Source organism: Parasteatoda tepidariorum, chromosome 2 (genome assembly GCF_982258835.1).
Source record: "Parasteatoda tepidariorum strain Cologne lab strain chromosome 2, Ptep-v5.0, whole genome shotgun sequence".
In the NCBI taxonomy this organism is placed as follows: domain Eukaryota; kingdom Metazoa; phylum Arthropoda; class Arachnida; order Araneae; family Theridiidae; genus Parasteatoda; species Parasteatoda tepidariorum.
In genome coordinates, this window is record NC_141756.1 from 78,259,412 (window position 1) to 78,286,392 (window position 26,981).

Genomic DNA, 26,981 nt, shown 5'->3' on the forward strand with positions numbered 1-26,981 from the left:
TATGATTTAGATAGTTAGAATCTAGAAATTTAAAATTAATGGATGAAAGTTCACATTTTGCTTGAATATGTTTTTTTACTTTCTAGAAAGATGATATATATGTAATATGCGTATTTTAAGAATTGATTATTTTAGAAAATTACTTATATTTTATCAATATTGGCTCATTAGCGTAGGTTTAATTTAAATCTGCGTAAATTCTTGTATGATGAAAAATATTGATTTTTCAAGTAATTTTTATTTTTCTAGTTACTTTTTCCTCTGTACTTAATTTCTGTACTTAAATTTCTTAAAAACAGCGATAATGACACGTACTCTAAGCAAAATCTATAGGTATGTATGGTAACCATGCGTACAAAGCTGATGACTTTATGAAAAGTGTAGAATTAAAACCACAAAAAGATATTGAAAAAAAATCGTGCAAACTGTAAAAAAAATGGGAAATATACCCTACACATCTGTTGCTTAAAATAATCAATTCAGTTAGGTAACTAGATTGATGATATACTTATTTTCATACTTACAAAACATACTAGCTTATTGGAAAAAACGATTTTATATTGATAAAAAAAACTTATAATACCAAAAACATGGCAATCAGCAACAGCTGTTTCGTTACAATGGAACAGGGAAAAATCCTCAACGTGAAGACACAAAATGACATTTCGTGCCTAGTCATTGATGATTTTCTTTATAGTTTCAAAACATTTTTATATGATTTATGCTATTTTTAAATCTGTCCCCTATTTTGTTTACAGTGGTCTTATAAACGACCATGATTTTTTGAAATAACCATGATTTCTTTGAATACCATAAAAAGGGTTTCAAAACTTATAAATATACATTCATTTTCAAATAGGATTGTGTATTCTAATAAACTCACGATAAATTTCTCCGAGCTTAAGGCAAGCATAATGTATGAAATGGCAAAAATGTTTTATAGATATAAAATTGTATAAAAACTCACATTTTCATATTATGTAAATATGTCACTCTGACTACCATCTTTTTTCAAGAAGAGGAATTGGCAGAAAAGGCTATACGTATCTTAAATACATTGCATGAATCTTGTTATTATAATTCGTAATATAGCTATCTAACCCGTTTATCGAAAATCGGATAACATAATTATCCGATTGTAATAAAACAGACAGAGTAATCTTATTTTTATGCTATAGGTTACTGTGCACAGTAATCTAATTCACTAAAATATTATTTCTCCAAAATTACAATTATAGAATACGAGAACTAACTTAAAATGTTTCACACATATAAAAGTGTACATAATCTTTTATTCTTATATTATATAATAATTATTATCATATGTATAATACAATTCTTAAAATAGATCATTAACGTGGATTGGAAGAAAAAGACATGAAATTGTACATCGTTTTCAAATTCACTTAAGTCATAGTGCCATGTACATAATAATTCAACTATCGGGGAATGGACAGAATGATCATATTCTTATAACACATAATAACCTTAGTTTCATAATTATATTTATTGTAACATTGCATGCATTTACAATACGAGTCGTGAAAATTCACACTGGTTCTCCTAACTTAACAGAAATAGAAAGCAAGAATTAACAGAAGATGTTTTGAATATATGAAATCATTTTCAATACTTTTCCCGAGATTTAACATCTTACATTAGTATTCAAAGCAGTTTAATATAGAATTCAGAATGCTGCAAGACTTAAGATAAATCTATCAAACTGTCAAATGGAATCGGAAGGATCATGCTTTTGAAAATCAGAAAACGCTATCTTAGGAATTAAATACTAAATATTTGATGTTTAGTTGACATGAACTTTAAAGGTCTTATTAAAATCAGAGACTAATACTTAAAATACAGATGTGAATAGGCCTGGAGATTTTATAGATTAAGATAGATATAGATAATCTTTTTAATTAGTAATACTAAGATGTTCACCCGCATTCTGCTTGCTGACGCTCGCCAACCCCGTAAAAAATTTGAATTGTAAAAACTCACTTAAGAACAAAACTTAGTATAGAGATTCCTAAACTGACGTCAACTCTCTTACATGTTCACTCGAAATCCATTAATGATCAGTTTTATTTTCGAATCATCAATGACGGAAATTGACTGAATGATAGTAGAACACTGATGTAGTTTAGCCTCCAGACTTGGACATCTCTATAAACAACTTCATGTAAACTGACGGAGTTTGCTGTCGATTGCAGCTTAAAATGAGATTCTTATTTTCTAAATTCAGTGAGTGTGTTTTAGTATTTTTGCTGTAACTTTGACAGTTTTTGGTTAGAATAAAAAAAGATTACAACAAATATTTTTTCTCTTCAAAAAATCGAAAAATTTGTTTCAAAAAGATCTTTCAATCCCTGAAGACTTTTTCATTTAATAAACACTTTGGACGCAAAGTGCTATCGTTGGTACGAGTAGGTAAATGTTTTTTTAGTTTATGGAATTAAAGTCGAAATTTATTTATAAAAACGTTTAAAAATTGATTGAAAGAAGTAAGTTTTCTAAAATTAATTATCCAAGAATCAATAAACTTACAATGGGTTTTAAAATTTTAGATTTTTTTAGAAAAACTTAAGAAAAATATTTAAATAAAAAAGAGAGAAAAAAGGAACTGAGTTACATTTTCAAAGAATAAATGGGTATTTTTTCTCCTTTTTTTCAGAAGGCAAAGTTTTTCTTTAGAAACGTTTTCATTTTAATAGAGCGATAATAAGACCCACAATCAATAAGTTCAATAACTGCAGGTTTTCTTTCTACATTCAGTGAAACTTCGTTCCTTATGTATTAAGGTCGTTTATACAAACTTTGAAGAACGCTTCAAAAATAAAGCAAATGCGTTCCATAACGATTTCTTGTTTTTCCAAAACTACCGAGAAAATATTAGAAGTACTAATTTTCCAATAAACATATCGTAGACGTAGATTTCAAGCGAATGAATGTATCGAAAAAATTTTTTCAATGTGGTGTTTTCTTTTTTGTTGTTGTATCGAATTAGATTTTTATTAATTAAAAAAATACAGGGTGCTTCATAAATACTATACGGTTTCGATGTACTGCAAATGAAGAAGAATGCAAGACATTATATGTTACCTGCAGCAAAATTATCTGGGCTTATTTTGAGTTTTGTTAGAGACAGTCACACATGGAGCATGTGTGACACCTTAGTTACACGACACACATCTAGCGCACCTATTTTCTCCCAAACGCATGTTAAGGTATCTGAAATAAATCCATTAAAAATGGGTGTGAGACGTCATTTTAGTTTCTCTAGATAAAGGACTGGACGAATATTTTTGTCCTTTGCGTAACCCTGCAGAAAGAAGTCGCGAAGTGTTAGGGGTTAGGTGAGGTCTTTTGCGTGACCAATGATTAAGTTGTCTGTGAAGGTAATCTGTGAAGGTAATTCATCAAGGTAATCTTGTACGTAAAACCACCTGTGTGGTGGCGCACCATCTGATTGTAAAATGAAGTGATCAATGTAGTCCTGCAACTGTGGCATTCCTCTGTGCAACTGTGGCATGACCTTTCCTCTGTCGTGGAATGTTGCGCCATAGGTAAAAATTAAGCGGATCGACGGACTAGATTTAGATACCATACACGCGTTTGGGCTGAGATAGATTGCAGGCTAGATGCGAGTCTTGTAATTCAGGAATCTTGATTCATGAGAGAATTGAAATTGTATACATATTTATGAACAACCCTATATTTTAAAAAAAGCATATCAATACTAATATTGAAGAGAACTCCTACTGTTACACATGTATTATTTCATTAGTTTCTTTCTATGTAAATCGATGTCTATGAGCGGGAAATCTTGCATTGAAAATGTTAGCCACATTTTAAAAAAATGATGTACAAAGCTACCAGAATATGGTAATATTTACCGTTCTTCTGGCCCTATGGGAACACCAAATTGGAAATTTTATCACAGCTCTTTGGTTATGATTTTGATAAAATTATCAATAATATAAGGTTTTATAATATGTGATAAAATTTGGTTATTATAACATGATACTTTAGTGTAGGGCACAGTAATCATTTTTAAACTTTCCATTCAGTTTAGTATATTTTACTTAATGTTTGGACATAAGAACTGTAATTTTAAAACCAGTAAACGTTCCGAATGAACGGAAAAAATTCCAAAAGAATAGCATAAATACCATATATTTTAGTTTAATAATCAGAAATAACCAGAAATGTCCTTATCGTACGGTACGGTTATTTTATCAAAATTTAATTCTCTCTGCACTTTCATATTTAAATTTCAAGCTCTGCTCTTGATAGCAATAAAAGTTTCAATCATTTCCTTGTCCGCTGTTGGCAAGAGGGTTTGCTTTGCAATCTCGCCATTCTGAATCTGTTGTTAATCCGAATGAAGAGCTATATTTACGTCTAGCTAGATTGTTTCAATTTCAACTTCAACTCCATGCTTGATGACAAGATAGCTATCGTTACACTCATCTTCTAAATACTACTAGCAGAATTTATCGCTAAATAGGATCTTATTCACTTTTCGTTTTTAATGGTCTGAACAAAACTAAAAATAATAAAAATAATAAAATAAATTAGAAATTTCTAGTAATAGATTTCTTTTAAATAGGCTAACTGGAAAGTAGAAAATAAATTCTGACCTACACAATAATGCTATCCTGAAGACTAACTAATACCGTAGAACGCATAATTTTCATAATATTTTTCCCTGACCATTGAAAATTTTTCAGCCGCTTGTCGAACGAGACGCGCTTAAAAATTTTTTTTTTTGATTTGACCAAAAAAATTCTTTTACTTTATATGTTTAGTTTATAAATGTAATTCATGGTTCTAAAATTGCTTTTTAACATTAAACTGGGAGAGCAATTTTATTTATTTTAATGAAATTATTTATGAAGATGTGATTTAAATTCAGCAAATATTTCAATCTTTCAATTATTTAAAACCAGATAGGAGTGATACAGAATAACTTAAAACGTCTACATTAATTACATTTAAAACACGACAAACATTTAAAAGAAATATTGCTTTTAGAAATATTCTAATCAATCTATTTATACATTAAACCACAATCAGTTATTTAAATGGAAGGAAAAATGCAATGGGATTGGAATAGCGTTGTATTCGGTTTACAAAATATACGTGAAGAGGAGCAGAACGCAAATTATTAATTAGATTTGATGAATTAGCTATGAATTTTGAGTTTAATATTTAAAGATAATCATTATTTTCAAAAGCACTTAAGCTTAAGAGTGAAGGGAATTATGAATCAATAACATCATAAATGCTAATATTTTATATGCATTTAACTTTAGATGTATTTATAGTTAGTAATGTAATGCCATGATTAAATGAAATAAAATGTATAAAATCAAAATAAAAAGTAATACTTTTAAAAACCACGTTTTTGTGGTGGAGAATAATAGTTAAAACACAAAAATTTGAAAGACGAAAAACGTGGGGCGCATGAAATACATAACAGTAATGTTATATTAGTGTGTATGTGTGCTTATGAGAATACGTGTATGTATATCTGTAATAGTAATTGTATCTGAATGTGGATAGGTATGTGGAATATGTTTGTGTATATGCATGTGTATGAGGATGTATATGTGTATGTGTATGTGACTGTGCATGTGTATGAGTAAGAAAATGCGTATGTGTATATGTACTGTTATGTATTTCATGCGCGCCACGTTTTTCGTTTTTCAAATTTTTGTTTTTTAATTATTATTCTCCACCACAAAAACGTAGTTTTAAAAAATATTACTTTTTATTTTGATTTTTTTTGTACTCTCTTCCAAAATCTCTATTTTTTCACTCACTGTACGCAAAACATTTCAACTGACATGTGACGCTAATTTGAAATAATCGAATCGACAACAAAAGACAATGGCGAAAATATTAATTTTTCTTTAATTTTAATTTTATTTTACTTTGTATGTCTTTTTTCTCTTCATTTTCACGCATTGTCATTCAATTCTGAACTATGTGCCAAATTTGAAGTCTGTAGCTAGTCGGGAAGTTAGTTTAAAATCGATTACAAAATTCCTCCCGGACAGACATACACGAAGGCAAGTTGATATAGACGTGGTAAAAACTAGAAAACATAAATAAATAAAGTACGTGTTCTAAAATATGTTTCAGCATAATGTAGTATGTTTTAATACGTTATCAAACTAAAATAAGGAATAAAATAATACTAGTGGGTTTTGCCCCTTACTCGTAGACGCTCGCAAATATAAGTATTAATACTCAGTCTCATATGGTTTATCTTGTAATTTATCTCGCTTCGCTCCCTATCTAGCTGGTAAGTAGGACTCCTATACCAAAGCAGGAGATTGCTCTCCAGCGTTGGTAGCCCGAAGACCTGAACGCGAAGTCGAGCACTTTACGGTAGAACGGTTTGACGAGGACCAATGCTGCACAACTTCGGTCCCTACGCAGGATGACCAAAGTGGTCACCCAACCGGTTACTTTACAGCAGTCAGTGATGCTAGACTTCCGTGTTCTACTGAGAAGTGTGTCTTTGCGATTGATCCACTGCGGGACCCTACCTAGTTAGACCAGTCCTAGTATTCAGCATTATAAATAATTGCAGAAATTACTTCAGATGCAGAGTTACTCGCTAAATTATACAGCCAGCTTCCATCTTTAAGAAAAAAGCATTATGCCCATGACAATTTTGATTTTACTTATGATTAATTGTATCGAAGTCAATTCGAGAAAAGAATTGTATCATTTCAGAAGTATAATGCATGTTCAAACTATTCTTACACAATCATACATCTTATTAAATATCTCGCTAAAACATTTTATTTTATTTGAAACACTCCTTTAATTAAGTTACAACAGATTCATAAAAACTATATGTATGTATCCTATTTGCTAATAATTTTACAATTGATATTCTTAATATAACAAACAAACATAATATAGCAACAAACAACCATATTATAACAAACAATATATGCAAAAATAACTGCTTTTTGTGCAAAAAAAGCGCAATAAAATAGCTAGGAAAAACATCTAACTTTTAAAATTTTGAGCATAATTCAATATTTTATGACTGAAAGGCAAAATTGAATTTCGTCTCCGTATTATTTGTGGCCAAATATAGCATCGCAAGCAGTTATGTTTTAGAACTGACAAGAATCAAAATATTCCTTTTTGTGCAATAAAAAAACTGCCTTTTGGAGCAATAAAAAACTCCAATGAAGTAACTAGGAAAATCATCTAACTTACAAAATTTTGAGCATAAGTCGATATTTTATGACTGAAAGGCAAAACTGAATTTTGTGTCCGTATTATTTGTGACCAAAAATAGTATGCAAGCAGTTATGTTTTAAAACTGACAGGATAATAAATATTTTCTATTCTATTATATGCTTTGAAATCTTAATTATGTATTTCAATTAAGAGTAGTTCAGTTCTCTATTTTAAAGTCATTTTATGTAAATCATTAGGAGAAGAAATTTTTAATAATATATTTGAATATTTTCAATTTTCTAGATTATATCATTACTGTTTGCTTGTCTTATAACTTAAGCACAAACTACGTATCTTAAGCTCTACATTTAATTATTTGCTTGATTTATTTACAAAATTAGTTTTGAAAAATAATGTGCAAATCAATAATAACGTATATAATATATATTTAACATTATGACTGCATGTGGTAAATTCCTGAAGATTATATGAAATCTTTAAAAATAAATTTTAATGAATAAATGATTGAATAATTTATAAATATTTCGATTCTGTTTGGGTTTCTTCATATGAAAACAAATCTTAAAAAGCGCACATGTGCACAATTGATTCGAACTAATGAACTCAAAAAATTACATAATGTATTCACAAACGTATTCATCTTGTGACGTATTAAACATAGGGAGGATCTTAGAATTGCCCACTCAGAGGCAAGTGTTTGAAATCTCGCCGAAATAGGTTTCCGCAAGGTATTTTTGGGAGATTAATATGAACGCCTGATCACACCACCAAATATCTTAAAGCAGATTGGCTATTTGATATGTATACCTACGCGAAAGTTGGATTTCGTTAGAAAAAAGGTAAAAGGGTTAATTTTTTCCCCGTTTATACTTTTGATCTCTTGCAGTTAGAATCATCGTTATTATTCTTAAAATCAGCTTCATTATTATTAAATCATCGTTATTGTTATTAAACCATCGTTGTTATTATTAAATCATCGTAATAATTTAAATTGTTTCTTTTATTGTTTTTTCTTAAAGAAGGGCAACGTCGATCCCAGTAACAATCGTCAACTTAGCGAGATTTCAAAAAGTGGGCTATTCTAGAATTTTATCTTAAACATACCATTTCATTGAGCATAAAAAACGAAAGAGGAAACTGACATAAATGTCTTGGATCAAAATGTAAGTTAGAATTATTTTCTTACCAGTAGAAGTCGAGAAAAAAACTTTGAAAAAGCTTTAAAAATCATCTCCGAAGTTAGCACTTACGAAAGCTGCTTTAATTCCTTCGTTCAATTAATTGGAGAAAAATATTCTGCAATAAAAAATAAAGCTTGTAAGCAAACAAAGAATTACAATTTTCATCCTCTTCTTTCTTATTATTTAATCATAAATCACGCTAAATTTCTAATATTTGAATGATTTGAATTTCAAATTTATAACTTAGACAGTAATTTGTTTTGTTTGAGGCCTTTTTGATCCAGTTAAGATGAAATTTATTCATATGAGTAATATTGTTATTCAAGTAAGCAAAAGATTAAATTTGTGCTGCACATTACAGAAGTTAAACAACCTAAAAAAAACCACAACAAATACCATAAAAATGGATGTATTATAAATTTAGCTCAATAATCAAAAGACTTTTCAGGAACAGAATTTCAAAGAAAATAACAAAATAACACTGTCAAAAATTCAGAATCAAATTTCGGTAAAAAAAATACTGGCTATCAGGATGCCGATAATTTTCAACGTAAAATCCATTTTTACCGGAACATATTACGGAACAAAACATCGGATATACTGTAATTTTTACAGTAATAATTACCGTAAAATCATCGAATCACTAAAGTTAAATACATATTACAGTAAAAATTACGGGTATGATATTTTACGATGAAAATGTATTTTACGACAAAATGGATCTTACGCATGATGCACCGGGACTATAAGCAGTAATTTAATCCTGAATTTTTAACAATTAAGTTACTCCAAAAAAGGAAGTTAACCGATGGAAAATTAAAGGAAATTTTAATACGGAATAAAATAATGAGATTTCTCTAATAAGGGAACTACTGAGTTCTGAATTACTTTCAAAAGATCTCCTTAATAAGATGAAAAAGAATTTACATGCTAAAAATGCTAAAATTATTAATATCTTTTAAACTCTCTGTTCTAATATGCTTCTATTAAACAATTTTTTAAATGTAGCTTTTCTCAACTCTGAAATTATTCAGAAAACGCATTAATTATTTATTATGCTTGCATTATTTTTCATAACATTTAAAACCTCGTGATAGTTTAAATGCATAATTTTTTAAATTATGGATGCTTGAAAAATAATTACTCCAGTTTTAGTTTATCTTACGTCTTTTTTTATTTTATTTAAAACTCATATTACAGGTTTCCGTATTTGAAGACAAAAACATTTTTTAATCTTTCAAGAATAAAATTATATTTAAACAGAAAATTACAACTCTTAAAATGTGTCTTAATACCTATTAAACAGAGACACATTTTTTAAACGTATTATAATTAGTGTTGCATGACCGTATTTAAATGTTTTGTCATTATATAATTTTTTTATGAGTGTAATATGTAATTAATTATTCAAGAATTACTCTGCAATGCATCAAATGAATTGTAATTTTTTTTTAAAAAACTATGTTTTATGCTTCGTTTATTTTTTTAAAATATTAAGAGCTGAACGTTGCCTGATTATATTTCCTAGAATAAAATAGCCGATAAAGATGACAAGCTAAATTTAAAGCCTGTATATTTTTGGCAAGAAGTCCAATTCCATTTATTAACATCTTTCTATCGTTTTAAGTGATTTAGCCTGAAACACGAAGATCGATATTATAAATAATTTAGACAATTTTAAATATTCAAAACATGTAATGTTTTAACATAGATAAAACCTTGTTTTTATAGTATAAAACAAAATTTATACTTGTTTTATTTCAATTTGTTTGATTAAATTCCACCTCAATATTAATGGACTGTATCATACGATTTATTATCACTCTCATATAAAATATTAAATTTTGCTGTGATTTATAACTAGATTGCAACGCATGGAATTCTGCAATTTTTTGAATTTTTCAAACTAAACCGTACTTATGTTTGGAAGCAATTTTTTAATAATAATTCCCCAAACCGAAAAAAACCCTATAAAACAGACTTTAAGGAATTGTTGAAAAATGACTAAAATTTGTAAAAATTAATACTATTATATACTAACCAAATATTTAAATCCATCTCAGTCTAATTTTTAAAATAAATCTTTTTTATGATAAATGGTTATAAATTATAGAGTTGGCGATGAAACTTAAGAATTTAGGATGATTTATATTATTGCAATTTATGGCATATGCTAGTCAGCTAACAACATTATTTTAGATTCTGAATGTATTTTGGATGTATTAGTCTTTTTATATTATTAAGAAATCATAATATAAATAATTTAATACGAAGTACTTAGTTAAAATTTCGTCTTAAAGGATAATGTAAATATAGCCTCGTCTACGAGGAAGATTACATCTAATACACTAACGTGGAGAATTCCTCTTCACTAAATCTTATAATTGGAAATGAGTTAACTATAATAAATTACGGTTAAGATTGTGAAATTCTAGCAAGTCGTTATGTTTTAAATGATATATTATCAAATTTCAAAATTATTTCTTACATTTTCTGATTTGCGATTTATTTCCCACTTTAGGATGTCAAATATGGAACTCAAATTTCCTTTTTTTTTGGATCATTGTCATTTAATAAGATTTAAAACTTTTTTTTCAAGGAGTTTATTATGAAATATATAAGCTGATAGTGTTTTTTACTTTACTTTACTTTATATTAGGATATTTACTTTATATTAACTATTACTTTATATTAGGATTTTAAATCTTTTTAAAATACAAATGAATGGGAATTCATCTTTGAGAAGTGTAGAACAATTTTTTATTTATCTGTATTTATATATTTATTTACATTTGCCCTTGATCTGCTAAATTTAAAATCGATTTGAAACCTTTACGGGGATGTAACTAACGGATGTTGAATATGAAACGCAATTTATTTTAATCAACAAATTTCAAATACAAAAAATATAAAAAAAGCCCAACAATTTAAATTCATCATTTTTTTCGAAATTGTGAAATTCATTCTAAAATTCATTTGAAATTTTAAAATACATAAAATGCATAAAAGAAATATAATGAAACAGTTTAATACATCATTAACAATAATTTGAAACAAATTACTCGAACCGGAACTAAATAATTTATTACTCTAAATTAAGATTACACTATATTGTCTAGAGCTCTCTAATTTAGCATGGAAATTCTAAATAGAAATGCAAACATTTTTAACGCATAGATAACTTATGATAAATTGCTTATGAATATTTAATCATTATAGTTTTGAATTTACAATTTAATTTCCCATCACTAAATGATGTAGTTTCGTTACTCAAAAATTAAGATATTTTGGTTTGAATAAAATCCTTATTGAGAATTATTATGCTGTAACTTTCCCATCCTTTTAAAACTGACATATTTATTGGAGTTCCCTTGAATTTGTAAAATATTATCATCTATTTATTTTCGCTTCATTTACATCGCTGTAATTCATTTCAATCAGTTACACAAAATATAATCTTCATAAGATGATATAATAACAATTTTGAAAATTGTGATTAGGATGAAATTGATGGTAATTTCAATTATATAACGTGTTGTTATTTTTAAATTAAAGTATGAATAAATTAAGCTGAGTTTTAAATGTTGTAACAATATGTGAATTTTATAAAGAATTCGTAAAGGTTATATAAATAGTCTTAGGTTCATGAAATGCGAGAGTGCAACATGATAATTCTCAATTTAAACGTAAAAATGTAAATTACATCTCCGTTTTATTCAACAGTAGTTATTAAAATACTGCTTTTTCTCTAAAATGATTAAAAGTTATAAAGATTAAAATTTAAAGAAAATTACGATTCCTATTACTTATGTATTATTCCTTATTTCATGCATAACATTAAGTAGTAACAGATGAAATGTTCTTTTTTAACATTTCGTTGCTGACCTTTCAAATCTGGTCACAGCTCAAAATGTGCGTTTACGAAAATGAACTTATATCAAAATGCGTATTTACAAAAATTGATAAAGCTCAAAATGTGTATTTACAAAAATAGATAAAGCTCAAAATGCGTTTTAATGAAAATGGAAATAGAGTTTACGGAAATGGACACTGCTCAAAATGCGTTTTAATGAAAATGGAAATAGATATAAATGAGAGTTTACGGAAATGGACACTGCTCAAAATATATGTTTTCAAAAATGGACCAGTTCAAAGGCGTATTTGCAAAAATGGACATAGCTCAAAAAGTGTGTTTACAAAAATACACATACTCTAAAAAAGTATTTAAGAAAATGGACGTAGCTCAAACTGCGTGTTTACAGTGCAAAGCAATAAGCTCGGAATTCTGACGTCGTAACAAATCCGTAATGCAGTTAGGAAAATTTAGTGGGAGAGATTTTAAAATTTTGTTTTAAAATCCATAAATTGCCGCTACCTTAAATACTAAAACTTTTAAATGTTTTATTACTACAACTTTTAAACATAATTGTTGAATGACTTTAAAAAAATAATATTTATTATACAGTATGCAAAATAAAAATAAATCGAATGCCGTAATAACTTTTCATGTAATAATAGGATTTGTAGCGGCGGACAATGATAAAACCCTAATATTTAGAGGTACTAAAAACAGAGATTATCAAAAATGTGAAGGATTATATTAATTGATAACAGTAATAAACATACCCCTTTTTCGACGCATACGGACCCCAAAATATATGGGTTAGCCGCCATCTGGGAAATATGGGGCCCATGATTTGGCAATAGAGCAGCCCAAAGTTTGGACTCCTTTAAGTTTATTTTACTTTTTGTGCATTTCCTTATATCTCGGGAGCTTCTTAAGCGAATTGAAAAATTTTGCACAAAGTTATAAAAGTTAAAAGTCGTTTATCCAAAGATAATTCTATGCAAACTAATAACTTTCCGTAAATATTTATTTTTTTACTTATTTTATTTAATAATAGTTGAAAACTTTTAAATTGCCAGGTAAGCAATTTTTACATCATTTTAAAGATTGCAACTCTAAATGGCGAAATACAAAATTTGAGTGAAATTAGTTGAATATAGCTCCTGAGAAACTAAATTTAAAAAAAAATACGAATTTTTCAGAATTTTATTTCTTATGAACTATTGACTCAAACTTTGCATTTTGCCATTTAAAATAGCATTCTCTAAATTGATATAAAAAATTGTGTACTTTAAAATTCAAAATTTTCTCGTCTATTATTAAATAATTATTTAATAAAATAATAAAGTATAAAAATTTTTTTTTTGCGTCAAATTATTTTTGATTAAACGAATCGTATAATCATGCGCAAAAATTTTTGAAGCACTCAAAGAATTTCCGAAACCTGGTGAAATACGCAAAAAGTAAAATTATCATTAAGCGGTCTAAACTTTGGATCACTTTCCTGATTAAACCGATGGAGGCCACATTTCCCAGATTGCGACTACCTATTATATTTCGGTGGACAGAAATCCGAATTTATCAAAGAAAAAAGGCATGTCTATTAAGAGAAAGTACGTTTTTGTGTCTAATTTCTTAATCTCATTTCTCATTTCGTAATTTCATATCTATTCTTATATTGGGTGAGCAAATTACTTAACATATTTGAAGGTCACCCCTTCATATCCCATCTTCTTGTGAACTAAAACGGGGAGATCCGATCATTATATCAAAAGTAATTCACGGTGGTCCATTTATTTTTTTTCGCACTGTGAATTCATACGTTGAATACACATATATTGTACAGTGCGCAAAAAAATAAATAAATAAAAATCAACGAAACCTCCTGAGTAACTTTTAAGCTAACAATTGAAGCACGTTCTAAAGCTCCATCTTAATTGTTTGAGGGAGTGACCTCAAATATTAATTAGCTAAGAACCTATTTTAAAGTCAAGAAATCACACACAAAAACGTAATTTTTCTGAATGAACGTACCTTTTTTTCGACATATTCGGATTTGTGACCTTCAAAATATAGGAGCCAGCAGCAATCTGGCAAATTTGGTCGCAATAATTTAATCGGGAGAGCGGAAAGTTTGGTCCCCTAAATGTTAATTTTACCTTTTGCATATTTTGCCATATCTCGAAAATCTTTTGAGCAAATTGAAACATTTTGGCACTCATTTATAAAATTAGTTTAATTATATTAATGATAGTCAATGATAATTCCATGCAAAATATTAACTTTAATATTAACTTTACTATTAACAAAATATTAACTTCAAAATATTCAGTATTTTTCATTATTTTATTTAATAATAGTCGAAAAACATTTAAATTGTAAGGTATGTAATTTTTTTACGTCATTTTAAAGAATTGAATTTTACATGAAAAAATACAAATCTTGAGTGAAATCGGTCGAATAGTTTATAAGAAATCTAATTTTAAAAAATTTGTATTTTTAAGATGGCAAAAAAATCATAGGGCAGAATTGGAGAAGTTTATTTTTTAAATAGAAAAAAATTTGAATTTTATTTCATACTGAAACCCCGAAATTGCTTTCTTATCAATCCAATATTCACCCTTAAAGATATCATTAAAATAAAATAATAAAAACATAAATATAAATGAATTATTAATTATTAATTTAAAAATAATATTTCAAAAATGATCTATATCGTGTATTAAGTATCTAAACTACTAGTAAGTTTCAAACATAATATGGCGTAGCATGCGTCAAAGAAGGGGGGGGGGGAGTGCAAGCATATTAAAGTGTGATACTTAAATATGCTTGACACTTTTTGATTTAAAGGAGAGAGTGGGGTAAAAATCATTCAAAAAAAGTATGATTATCATTTATTAATTGTCTCTAAAGCAAATGTCAAACTGTGAAATCTTTATATCACGCTCTTTTATTTTAAATTGCTTAGTATAACATTAACGTGATATTAAACAACGTAAATACGTGTGTGTGACATTTGTCATTACTATTTGTAATAACAACATTTTGAGTGGAATTAATCGCTATCGCGTCAGCTTAGTTGATATTGAAAAACCCATTACGTTTTTGTAACTATGGAAACAGTAAATAATACAATTTACAAAAAATCGAAAAACCAAAGAAATTATGAATTATTTCCCCCCTTTTAACTTTTGTCAATAATTTAGTGATGATTTGAAGATTTTATTACTTTTGATGATTATATATTTTGAATCAAGTATTAATCATAAAAAGGAATCACCTAAAACATTAAAACTAAATTGAATCAATAGATCTAGTTTCCTCTAAAAGTAAGCGAAAGAAAATGTCTAGAAGTAAAGAATAAACTGTTTATATAGTTGAAAAAAACTACAATTGCGTAAAATAAAATTCGTAAGCTTTACTTACATATTACTGTAAGTTATATATCTTTTCTTGACTAAGCGCTTTGAGTTGAAACATAAAAATGAAACCATTATAGTTAACGATGTAATTATAGTTATATCGTTATATATTATTACATTATAGTTATTTTAAGCGATATAATTTTAAACGTTTTTCTTTCATTCATAAATATTAAATGTTGTAATTATTAGAAAATGAAAAACAACTAGTCGCACTTGTAAAAAATTTTGTATTATTTAAATAGTTTGAATAATTCGTAAAGTTAAGAGATCGTTACAAAACAATTAAATTCTTAGATCAGAAACATTTTTATGCTTTTGTGACATTACTTTTTAAAATAAATCGAAATATATATTTTAAAAATAAATTTTAAATAATATTAACATGTAAGTTGGTATAGTTTTCTAAGAACCTAATTACAGTAGTACTATAAATTAAGAGCTCATTCGAGGAAGATAATAAATACACTGAGAAAAAAGCATGGTCGAAATTATCAGAATATGGTATAATTTACTGTGTTTCTGGCTCTATGGGAACACCAAAAAGAACGGTAGTTTTTAACAAACTGCTTTGGTAATGATTTTGGTTAAATTTACAATAAAATATGGTTACATAATAAGTAATAAAATTTGGTAATTTTATCATGATACCTTAGGGAATAGCGTAAAAATAATTTATTCAATTAAATTTAATTTTCAGATTTGTATCTTTTACTAAATGTGTGGTAATATTATATTTGGTGATTTTATTAATCAGGATTACGTTTTTTAATACCAGAAATTTTTTTACCATACAGTATGGTAGTTTTACCAGAATTGTTTTTTCCGTGTACAAATTTAGTTAACATTATAAATTAGCTTTATCGTTTATACGTTGGCAAAAGGAAATAAAACTATGATTTACTTTTTGTTTGTTTGCAAGCTTTCAATTAGCTAAACCTATGCGACTTTAGCATTAAATTAATGCTAAAGGTGCATAGGTTTAGCTATTAACGATAAAGCTAATTTATTAAAAAGAATTGAAACGCCAACAATGAACAATATGACGCTAACAGTTTAAATTAAACTGTTAACATCATATTGTACACAGTTGGCGTTTTAATTTTTGTCAGACAAATCATAAGTTTGCCAAAGTTACTCGTAAACAGTTAGTTGCAAGCTCTCTTTGAAACTTTTTTTAATCCAGACGAAACTAAAAAATTTTGATTTAGTACTTTTATAGATTGAGATTTTCGAAATAAAGATTTGGCAAAATAATAATAGACTGAATAGTTAAATAAGATTAAAATGAGATTCTTCTCTGAGAAATTTCACATTTTTCCTCTTTACTGAGTTCTTAAATTAATAATAGTCTCAAATAAAACAACGGTTCCACCAATATACTAAAATATCCTGGATGAACTTACGATATAAAGTGGGGAGCATCATGGGAGCACTTTGGGAGCATCAGTCGTAAAATCTATTATGCCCTAAAATCTATTTTTACAGTAAAATAATATATAGAATTTTTTACAGTAATATTTATATAATTAGAGAGATTCAGTTATTTTACGGTAATTGTTAATGTAAGAATAACTGTGAGTCACATGTTATCTTCAGTAACATATTCCGATAAAAATGGATGTTATTCACCGTAATTCGATCTCAAATTTTTTACCGTATAGTTTGATTAAGTTTACTTGATTTGATATATTATATCTCAATTGACTGTAACAATTTATGAAAAAAATAAGAAAAACAAATTCCAGTAAAAATTTTTTATATGTCATAATACTATAATTCAATTTCTTTTCTATAATATTTTTAAGAAACACAAGACAGTTCATAGATTTTACATTAGAAGATAACAGGCTCAACTATTTTTTCCCCAGCTTTTATAGTAAAATAAAGAATTTCTTGAGCTCTCAACGTAAGCGAACAAAATATAAAAGCTTTTCCAGATAAATGGCGATATTTCCTATGCCTTAGTTGAACTATATCTCATACCCATCTCTCGGGGACTTGAAGGTATTTGAAGGTGTTAAAATCATCATCTTCCAGGCACTTTGAAAAATTACAAAATAGCGGTAAATCTATTCTGCATATAGACGCTCCAAGAGTTGTTTCCAAAAGAGCCTGAGGAATTCTTTGACAAAATGGCATCTTTGGTGAGGATTTGTCTGAGAATCTCCACCGAACTTAAGTGGATTATATTTGACATATGTCAAACACATTGAACAATGCCATAAGGTGGCGCCTTTTACAATGTCGGTGATATTGTTTTTGCTTTCAAACTTGACATGTTGTTCTGAATATTGTAAACTTTTCGGTCAAATATTTGAACTACGATTTCTAATATTCACACTCGTTGCTTGACAGAAATTAGTTGAACATTGTTTACTTTGCTATTCAGAGAGATAATTATATTAATGCATACATGAAAGTGTCCATTGGATTAGTATACTTTTTAACTTCTAAGGAAATGAAGAATATAGTTCAATTATAATTATAATTTTCAAATAATTTCAACAATTTCAATTAAAATAATGTGAAACATTTTTTTAAATAGAGGAATAAAAAATATTTTAAAAATTACTTCTAATACAATTTTAAAAAAAGCTATTGCACAATAAACTATTTAGTAGTAAACTTAGAAATTTTGAAATTACAATTTATACAATCTCATACATAATTTTTATTTTTATCTGAAATTTGAAATTAATTACCTTAGATTTTATTTTAAAATAACAAATTTTAAACACGTTATAATGAAAAAAATTCCAAAAAAATCAAAATGGAGTATAATTTTTTGCTTCCTAGATTTTAAAGCATCTTTAATGAGAATATTTCGAAACTATTTAAAACTATACAAATATTTTTTTAAAATTCGTTGCATCCTTCATAGGTAGAAAAATTTTTGATAATGCGTATTCTTTAAATGTTGATCTCTATATGTTTAAGCCGATTCGTTCCACTAAAAAAACTTAAAGGCTAAACTTTGATAAAATAGAAGCTAAATTTATTAAACCTTAAATTCTATGAACTACTTTAATATTTCAAATATTTTATTCATTTATTTGTAATTTTATTTCTAAAAACCCTTAAAAAATACTTTTAAATAGATTTTAGTATTTGAAAAAATAAGCAGAGTAAACGGGACATTAAACGGAAATAAAGCAATTAATCTCTCTTATAACGGGAAACATAATAAAAATTTATATTAGTTAAAGCAATTATTGACAACATTTGAATTTTATCTCGAAATAATTATTAAATATCAAGTGATATCAAAAGTATGTGTCAAGTTTTAAATTAAATGAACTACAATTTACTTTCTCATAGTTAGCAGCATATATTCATTAACAATGCATTTTCGATTATATCCTCTAATTGCATCTCAGCATTTTACACTTCCCAGAATCTTTATAAATTCAGGTGGTTTCTGCGAAGAAAACCATGGGAATGGCTTTAATTAATCTTTCTGTCATCTATATTAATTTGTGCATAATAGAAAAGGTAAAAAGATGATGTGACAAGATTAGAGGTAAATATGAAGAATTTATGTATATATTTTTACGTTACTAAATTTACATTGTTCTTGAGTGACTTGTTGAATGAAAGCGCCTTATCCAAGGACCAAATATGTACGGTTTGCTTAGAATATCACAACGTTAAGTTAAATCAATGGCTAACACTATTTCTTTACATTTATTTGTCAGTCAAAAATATGGTAAAGAGTACCCGCATTCAGGCTGCCAGAACTTTTTACCGTAAAATCCATTTAGAAGGAACAGAAAGCCAGATACATTGTAGGTTTTACAGCGTTATTTACTGTAAATTACTGTAATTAAATAAATATAACTGTAAAAATTACGGCATAAAATGTTTCGGTAAAAACGGTAAAATCATTATTACGGATGCTGCACTCAGAGTGCCCGTTATTTTCCCCATTTTTTAATTATTTTACCATTTAGCTTTATTTTTTACCTATTAGTTACAGTGTGCTTCCACAGTTTTAACGAGTAAGTTTGAGAACGTTTTTCGATGCGAAGCAGATGCAGCACAAACTTTTCCGACCATCTATTATATATAATTCTCTTACGTGGCTCCCAAATTTTGGCTGTATTTCTTTTCCGCCGGTGGCAACGTTTGCTTTGTTTTGAAAACACCGAAGCATTCTGCCTTTTAATGATGTGTTTCTGATCTAATATATATAATTCTCTTACGTGGCTCCCAAATTTTGGCTGAAGTACTTTGTACAACTAAATAAGATTCTTTTCACAACAGTTAAATATTTACTTTATTTTCTTCATTCACGGAGAAAACAGTCGGCAAAGAATTCTGTTAGGCTAAAAAACATTTCGCTAAAAAAATAACGAATTTTAAAAGAATTAAAAATAAACAACTTTAAAAATAAAAATGCTGTTGCCAGCCATGGAATTTTTCGAAAGTTAACTTAGCAACATAAATCAAAATGACATAGAAGCGCAACTAGATCAAAATTATGATACCCGAGCACTTGACGTAACAAATCCTTCAATTCTAAAAGTGTTGTATCGCCAAATGCCCAAATTAACAATTGTGTTCTTAAAGAAATTCTATAAAAATTTTTAAATAAACAACCTACTTCTACAACTGCTTCTTAAAGAACTTGGCTCATTGATTAAAAATATTGTTTTAATTTTACAGTACTAACTTTACTTCTACTTTCATTATTGCTATGACCCTCTTTCATTACATTTTACAACTTCATGCTAAATTTGAGGACTTTAAGTTGTTTTGTGGTTGAATACTGACATTTAGAAATGTGTACATAAAAAAAGGAGTATTTAGAGGTTAAGAGTTGCCTCAGAAAAATTTGAATTGTTGACATTGAACTTAACAATGGAAACAATCGTTTTTGTGAAAAATTGAATTGTATTGTTGACATCAAAACTAAAAATATTGTGTTTCAACTTAACAATACTACCTTAATTTATACTTTAGAATTGACTCGGAGAAATTTGAATTGTTAGCAATGACTTAGACAAAAAGTTTTATTTTAACTGACAAATACTACATTATAATTTTAACTTTTTCTATGACTATACTCATTTTCTTACTCTTTTCTTTGTTTTTTATACATTTTATTTTTTGTGATAAAATAAAAAACTTATAGTTGTTCTTCTTCTGAACACTGATGAAAACACAAAATGATGAGCTTCATCAACAATCAAAAATATATACATTTATTTTACAAATTCCATATTATTAAGGTGGCGCCCTTCAGAGAATTAAAAATACAAAATTATCTTCATCAAAGCCGATGCTTTACATCCGGCGTTCAGTGGCAGACTACTATTTCATATTGTTTTACAACACATGGCTTTAGCCCTCTGGTGGGAAAGACTTTAAAACAAAACTTACAACAGTTACTTTTCTCAACAACTGAAATTTAGAATAGTGTGATTAAGAAAAATATGTGAACTGTTTGCAATTTCAAATTAATATTGAAATGTACAGGTTTAGAATTTTCTACAGTGAAAAGTTTTCGGAACTTCAGTATTCAAAAAAGTATACAAAAACAAGACGTTAAGAACGTATCCAATGAGCGAGCAAAGCGAGCATTGGATTGCGAAGCAATCCGAAATGAACTGTGAAAGCAGTTCCGGGGGTTGGAGAGCGCCAGCGAGCAGGGGGCGAGGCCTCCTAGTTTGATAGAATTATAGCAAGTAGATGTCGTGAAATTAAATAGTTAAAATAGACATATAATATTTTTAGAAGCCTTTTCAATGTGTAACAAGTAGTTGCATATTCAAAATATAATTTTAAAAAAATCCAAAATACTAATGCACATAAATTCAGTCAAAATTTCTTGTTGTATGCTTAGCAAAACGAAACATTAAATTTCCAGGAAGAGATTTTGGGGGATAAAAGTATTAGCGAAGAAGTCCCTTAAGAAGATGCTTGAGAATTTCCTCGATTTTAAAAGCAAATATTTTCTCCCTATTAAAATCTCGTGATAATCGCATCCAAAAATTTGTTTACAAAATAAATATTTAACGAACACTAATATAATTATAAATGGAGTATTTTAAACAGCGTTATTAAAATGAGGGTTTATATATTTTGAACCATTAATAATTAAGTTAATTATATCTTAATTAAAATGATATTGAGAACACTTCTTTCCCAAATTACTTTAATGCTGAAATTAAATTAATTATTAAATAGAAAATTAATTTTATATCAATATTTAGTCGATTTTCATATCTCCAAGCTTATTTTATTTTTATTGAAAAGCTTTTATGAAATATTTCTTTCTCAAATATGCTAACTATAAAGTATCAACACACTCTCATGTTAATTGTCTTCATATTTTTATTTTGTGTCATCACACCGATGTAGATACTTATTCGAAATATCCACAAAACTGCATTTCTCTTTAAATTGTGTCATTACGCTGATTTTCTGCGTTATTTTTTTCAGCTCAATTATAAACCATCTTTTGTTTTATACTTTAGGGGACAATTTTTCATAAATAGTATATTTTTTCAAATATCATGTTATTCATAAAAGGTAGTAACAGTTCATTGCATTGTATTTCTACTTTATTTATTCTCGTACAACTGGAAATCTCATTTATTGCACTCCATAATCCCTTAAAAAAATAGTTCTTTACGAATATATAAATTGTAGTAGTAGTGTTTTATAGTACAAAAAAACATTCTTTGACAAAAAGCTTAACAAAAGAAATAGCTTAGCAAAAAAAATAGATCCGATTTGACTTAACAATAAAATAAATCTGATTTTCTATACGCTCTTTAATATTTTCTGAAATAATACTTTACGAATAGTATGATACTTTTAAAATGGTAGTTAAAGTATGAAATAATTTTTTGATACGAGTAAATATCGTTTTATTTTTCAAAAGAACTCTTATTTTTCAAGTTAAGAAATAAACAAAATTTAAAAATATCTTCTAAACTGAATAGATGTTCTGAATTTTACTGCAAATTAGTTATTAGCCAACTGCATATAAATTATTTTGGAGAAAAATGGGTTATTTTCTTTTAAACATTTAAAATTTTGGGATATGATGTATTAAGCTACTACAATAATTCAGTGTATACAAATCTGGTATGGATGAAAAATACACGATAAATAAATAGCATTTTTTAAAATTGTACTAATTTAAGTTACTTTTTATGCATAACATATTTTTAAATTGGTTTTTCCTCTATTATAAAAACTAAAATTTAACTAAATCTTTGAAAATTACTACAATATCGTTATTCAGTGATCCTAAAGCTTAATTCACCAATAAATAAAATAATTCCGGTAAAATGACCGTACCGTATGGTTATGACATTTCTGGTTAAAAAAAATACATACTTCGAATTTATTAAATCTAAATATACAGTTTTTATGCCATACATTTGGTAATTTTTCGATTCATAAAGCAACGGCTGATCGGATAATCTAGGTTTCAAACATATAGTTTTACTTACCACATATTTAGTAAATAATATAAAAATTAAAAGTTAATTTAACCGAATCAGTGGTTTTTATGTCATGTTCTTAGGGGCCATAATAACACTATCGAATTTTACCACAATTACCAAATTTTGTAACATATTATTAAGCAATATTTCATCCTATATTACCAAAATCGATAATAAAGCGCTTCAGTAAAAATTACAGACTTGTAAGGTATTTCCTTAAAGACGGAAAAATTATCCATGATCTGGTAGTTTTGACAATTGTTTTTTCGTAGTGCATCATTTCGTAATGATATTTCCCTTCTAAGAAATTCATTTTGCAACATAGTATTTAAAAATTTTAAAAATTTTAAAGAATATTAAACCTCAATATCATTCAAATATATTGCAATCCTTGATATTAGGAATAGTATGTACATGATGCAATTTCATAATTCGATTTGAGTGGAAACATAGCTTAAAAAGAATGCAGCTGCACCTTATTAAAAATGCTGCAAATTTACAATATGTTAAGGTTCAAGGTTTCAACATTTCAGGTTCAATAGCGAACATCAAAGTTCAACGCTGGATCGATTGTTTTTCATGAAGCCAGATTATCAGTAGTAAAAGAATACAAATTATTAAATTCTAAATTGACAAAACTATCTTCGAAAGAAACGCGCTTAAAAGCAGAAGAATTTTCAAAAGAAAGAATAATTGAAGCAATGAAGAAATCAATGGAAATAAAAATATGACCAGCGAAGCCGACGTCTTCAGGGGGTACCGACCTCGGTAGCCATAATACAAAGCCTTTTCTATTGAGAGAGAGGACAAATGCCAAAATTAAATCTCTCAGTACCCCGAACGTTTTGTAGAGAAGACTAAACTCAGCGGCGCGACAGCCCATAGAGAGCCAAGGCCTACTGTGCCCATCTCAGTTTTCTTGACCATGGACTCTGGGGTGTAGGAGCAGATGTTCTGGTCAGGTGGTCAGCCGAACGCGGAACCCCCAGTGTTTAGTTCCCAAGCATGGTTGGTACTCATTTATCGACCCACTGAAGGGATGAAAGGCTGAGTCAACCTTGCCCGGCAGAGGATCGAACTAGGGACCTGTGGCACGACAGCGCGAAGCACTACCGCTCAGCCACCGGGCGAAGGTTTTGTAGAAGTCCAAGAAAAAATACATGAAATGTATAAAATCAAATCAGAAAAAAAAATGTCAACGAAATCTTGAGAAAATAAACACTCACATTAAACCGGTAAAACAGCGATTTCACAAACAAACTAAATGCAAAGAAAACTCTAAAACAAAAGAAAACAACGCCCTCTATTAAAATGCGCAGAATGAAAAAAAGAATAATAGAATGAAAAAAAGAATAAGAATAGAATAAGAAGCCAGATTATCAGCTCACATCAGAAGATGTTAGAGTTAGAAATTAAACAAATTTCATGTCTTGAAAATAAAATATAGAACACTCACATAAGTAATGTGAGAAAAATTAAATAATAAAATTTTGTTAAACGAAAAATAAATATAATGATTTATTCACCTAGTATCCTTAAAAAAAAACTAGCAAATCAAACCAGAAGTCTTGCAGTCCTCCTATGACGTCATAACCACTAAGATTGGAGTAAATCAATGCATTCGTATCATCAAGAGGAAGAAATAAACGCTTCTTATTACTCTGCCATCTGCTGATGATTGAGAGAAAATCCGTCAGGAATAAGGAGAATATAAATTCATGTTCGACTTCTAAAACATTTCAGTGAACATCATCAAGAGTTCAGAAATTAATATATTCTCAATGTTTATGAAATTTATCTTGAGCCAAATTGTTATGCCAAATTGAGAGTAACAACCCTTCAGAGAATCGTGTATCAGCTTCGAATCTACTCAACAAGTTATTTGGAGAGATCTTCTAAATCACTTAAGTAAATATTTTCGTTCCCATCGGACGAGATGAGATTTTGCGCAGTTGTTCTCTAAGAATCTCAACTAAGCAGAAAGTGCACTTCTACAAGAATTTAGCTGTTGTTAACGAGATGGGAATCACTTGCGCAAAAATTGGAAATTGTGGAGAGAGAACAATCTCGTTTAAAATATTTTTTAAAAACTAACAAATGTAGCAAATATTAGTATTACATAGCAATATTTACTTATGTCTTTATAAAACCTTTTTTTCTCCTTGTACCGTTTTTTATTTGTTAGTGTATTTATTATGTGTTACTCATTTGTAAATATAATGCGTGTTATAAAACTTTTATTTTGTTAAAAATAATTTTACTCACGTAAATATAGTTTTCAGGTATCAAGAAAATTGTAAAAGGTTTTGAAATTTATTTCAAGCTTGAGAAAACTTCGCTAGAGGCTATAGAGTATTTTTATTTGTGTTAAAGCATTTTTTTCACTCATTAGTAGCGTTTTTATTTATGTTGAACTATCTTCACATGTTGGATAATATTTCACACAGTTGCATTTACTGTTTGCCCGTATTAGAAATTGTTGTAATACATTTGAAAAATTTAAATTATTAATTTTAAAAGTTGGTATACCCATTGAAAGACTCCTTTAAAGAAAAAGTAACTTTTTGTTCCATTAAAGTTGTTATTATATTAATTATGTTTATTATTTTGGGTTCGGAAATTTTTTCATTTATTAAAATTCTTTCATGAATTATTACTATTTTTTATGCTATATAAACTTTTTCCACTAATCAGATATTGTTTCCATGTCTCAGAAAAGTTTCTCATATGTCTAATTTTTTTTAAGATCATTAGAATTTTCGTGCACTATAAATAGTTTTACACGTCTGTATTTTTGATTGCATAATTAAGTTAAAACCTATGGCTGCATAAATATTTCCACGCGTCTTAAATTACATTTTTACTCTTGGCGATGTTAACAACAATTTTGCTCTTTTAGCTGAAAATTGATTTTTTTCTTGTAATGTTTAATAATTGTATAACTAGATGGGGGGCGAATTATTGTTGCAGTAATACTTATGAAGTTATACCTCATTCTGGGGGTACTGATTCAGGAGTTTCCTTGTCTTCTGAATAGGTTCAAAACGACAAGGCTACGGAATTGAACATTTGTAGTCGTAAATCAAAAATTGGGTCGGCTATTCAACCATGATTATTAAAAAAAGAAAATAAAAAATAAAAAAAAATACTAATAATAAACGAAAAAGGGTTCAACCTCATAAGTTTTTTTCCCAGCCTAATATTTGTCGGAACACTTAACTCAGCTTCACATTTTTCTAATATTTGTCTCTTCTAAAACAGTTGAAAACGAAGTCTTAAGTAAACTTTTCGCATAATTTTATCAGACAGTTTTTAATGTTTAAAATGTTGTTTTCGGGTTCATAATAATCCATTCTAATCGTACTTATTGAACTTAGTCTGGTCTCTGTATATATTAAAAATTTCTGTGTTCGAGGTGGCAACTTTTTAAGCATGATTAATCTTTTTTCCAATTTAGTACTGTTGCTCAATACAGGTTCAAAATTCTGAATAAGATCCCAAATTAATGCAAAATAATTTAGTTAACAATTGAATTAATCCCAGTTAACAATTAAAAGCTCATTAAAAATCGTATTTAGCAAAAAGATACAAAATTAAATAAAAGTTTTCACCATTTATCCTAAGAAAACCAAAAAATAAGAAGTCTTGTTGTCCTTCTTTGACTCCATATCGTAGTGTCTATTTCTTTTCTTTCTTTTCAGTCTTTCCTTTTTAATGCATTACTTCGTTGAGTGTCCCATTATGGGTCCTTTGGGGAAAAAAGCAGAACAACTGCAGCCACTTGCAAACCGATAGCAAACAACTATATTAAAAAACAAGTAAAAAAATGATGTAA

At 27.9% G+C, this 26,981-nt stretch overlaps 1 protein-coding gene and 1 long non-coding RNA gene across 3 annotated transcripts in view; one reads left to right on the forward strand and one right to left on the reverse strand.

The window, feature by feature from the left end:
* LOC107438946 (uncharacterized) overlaps positions 1-8,530 on the reverse strand; it is an 86,525-nt gene extending 77,995 nt beyond the window's left edge. The window contains exon 1 of the long non-coding RNA XR_001583463.4: positions 8,420-8,530. This is a non-coding gene — a long non-coding RNA (uncharacterized LOC107438946). The remainder of the gene's footprint in view (positions 1-8,419) is intronic.
* LOC107436426 (otoferlin) overlaps positions 1-26,981 on the forward strand; it is a 362,347-nt gene that overhangs the window by 153,583 nt on the left and 181,783 nt on the right. The window lies entirely within an intron of this gene.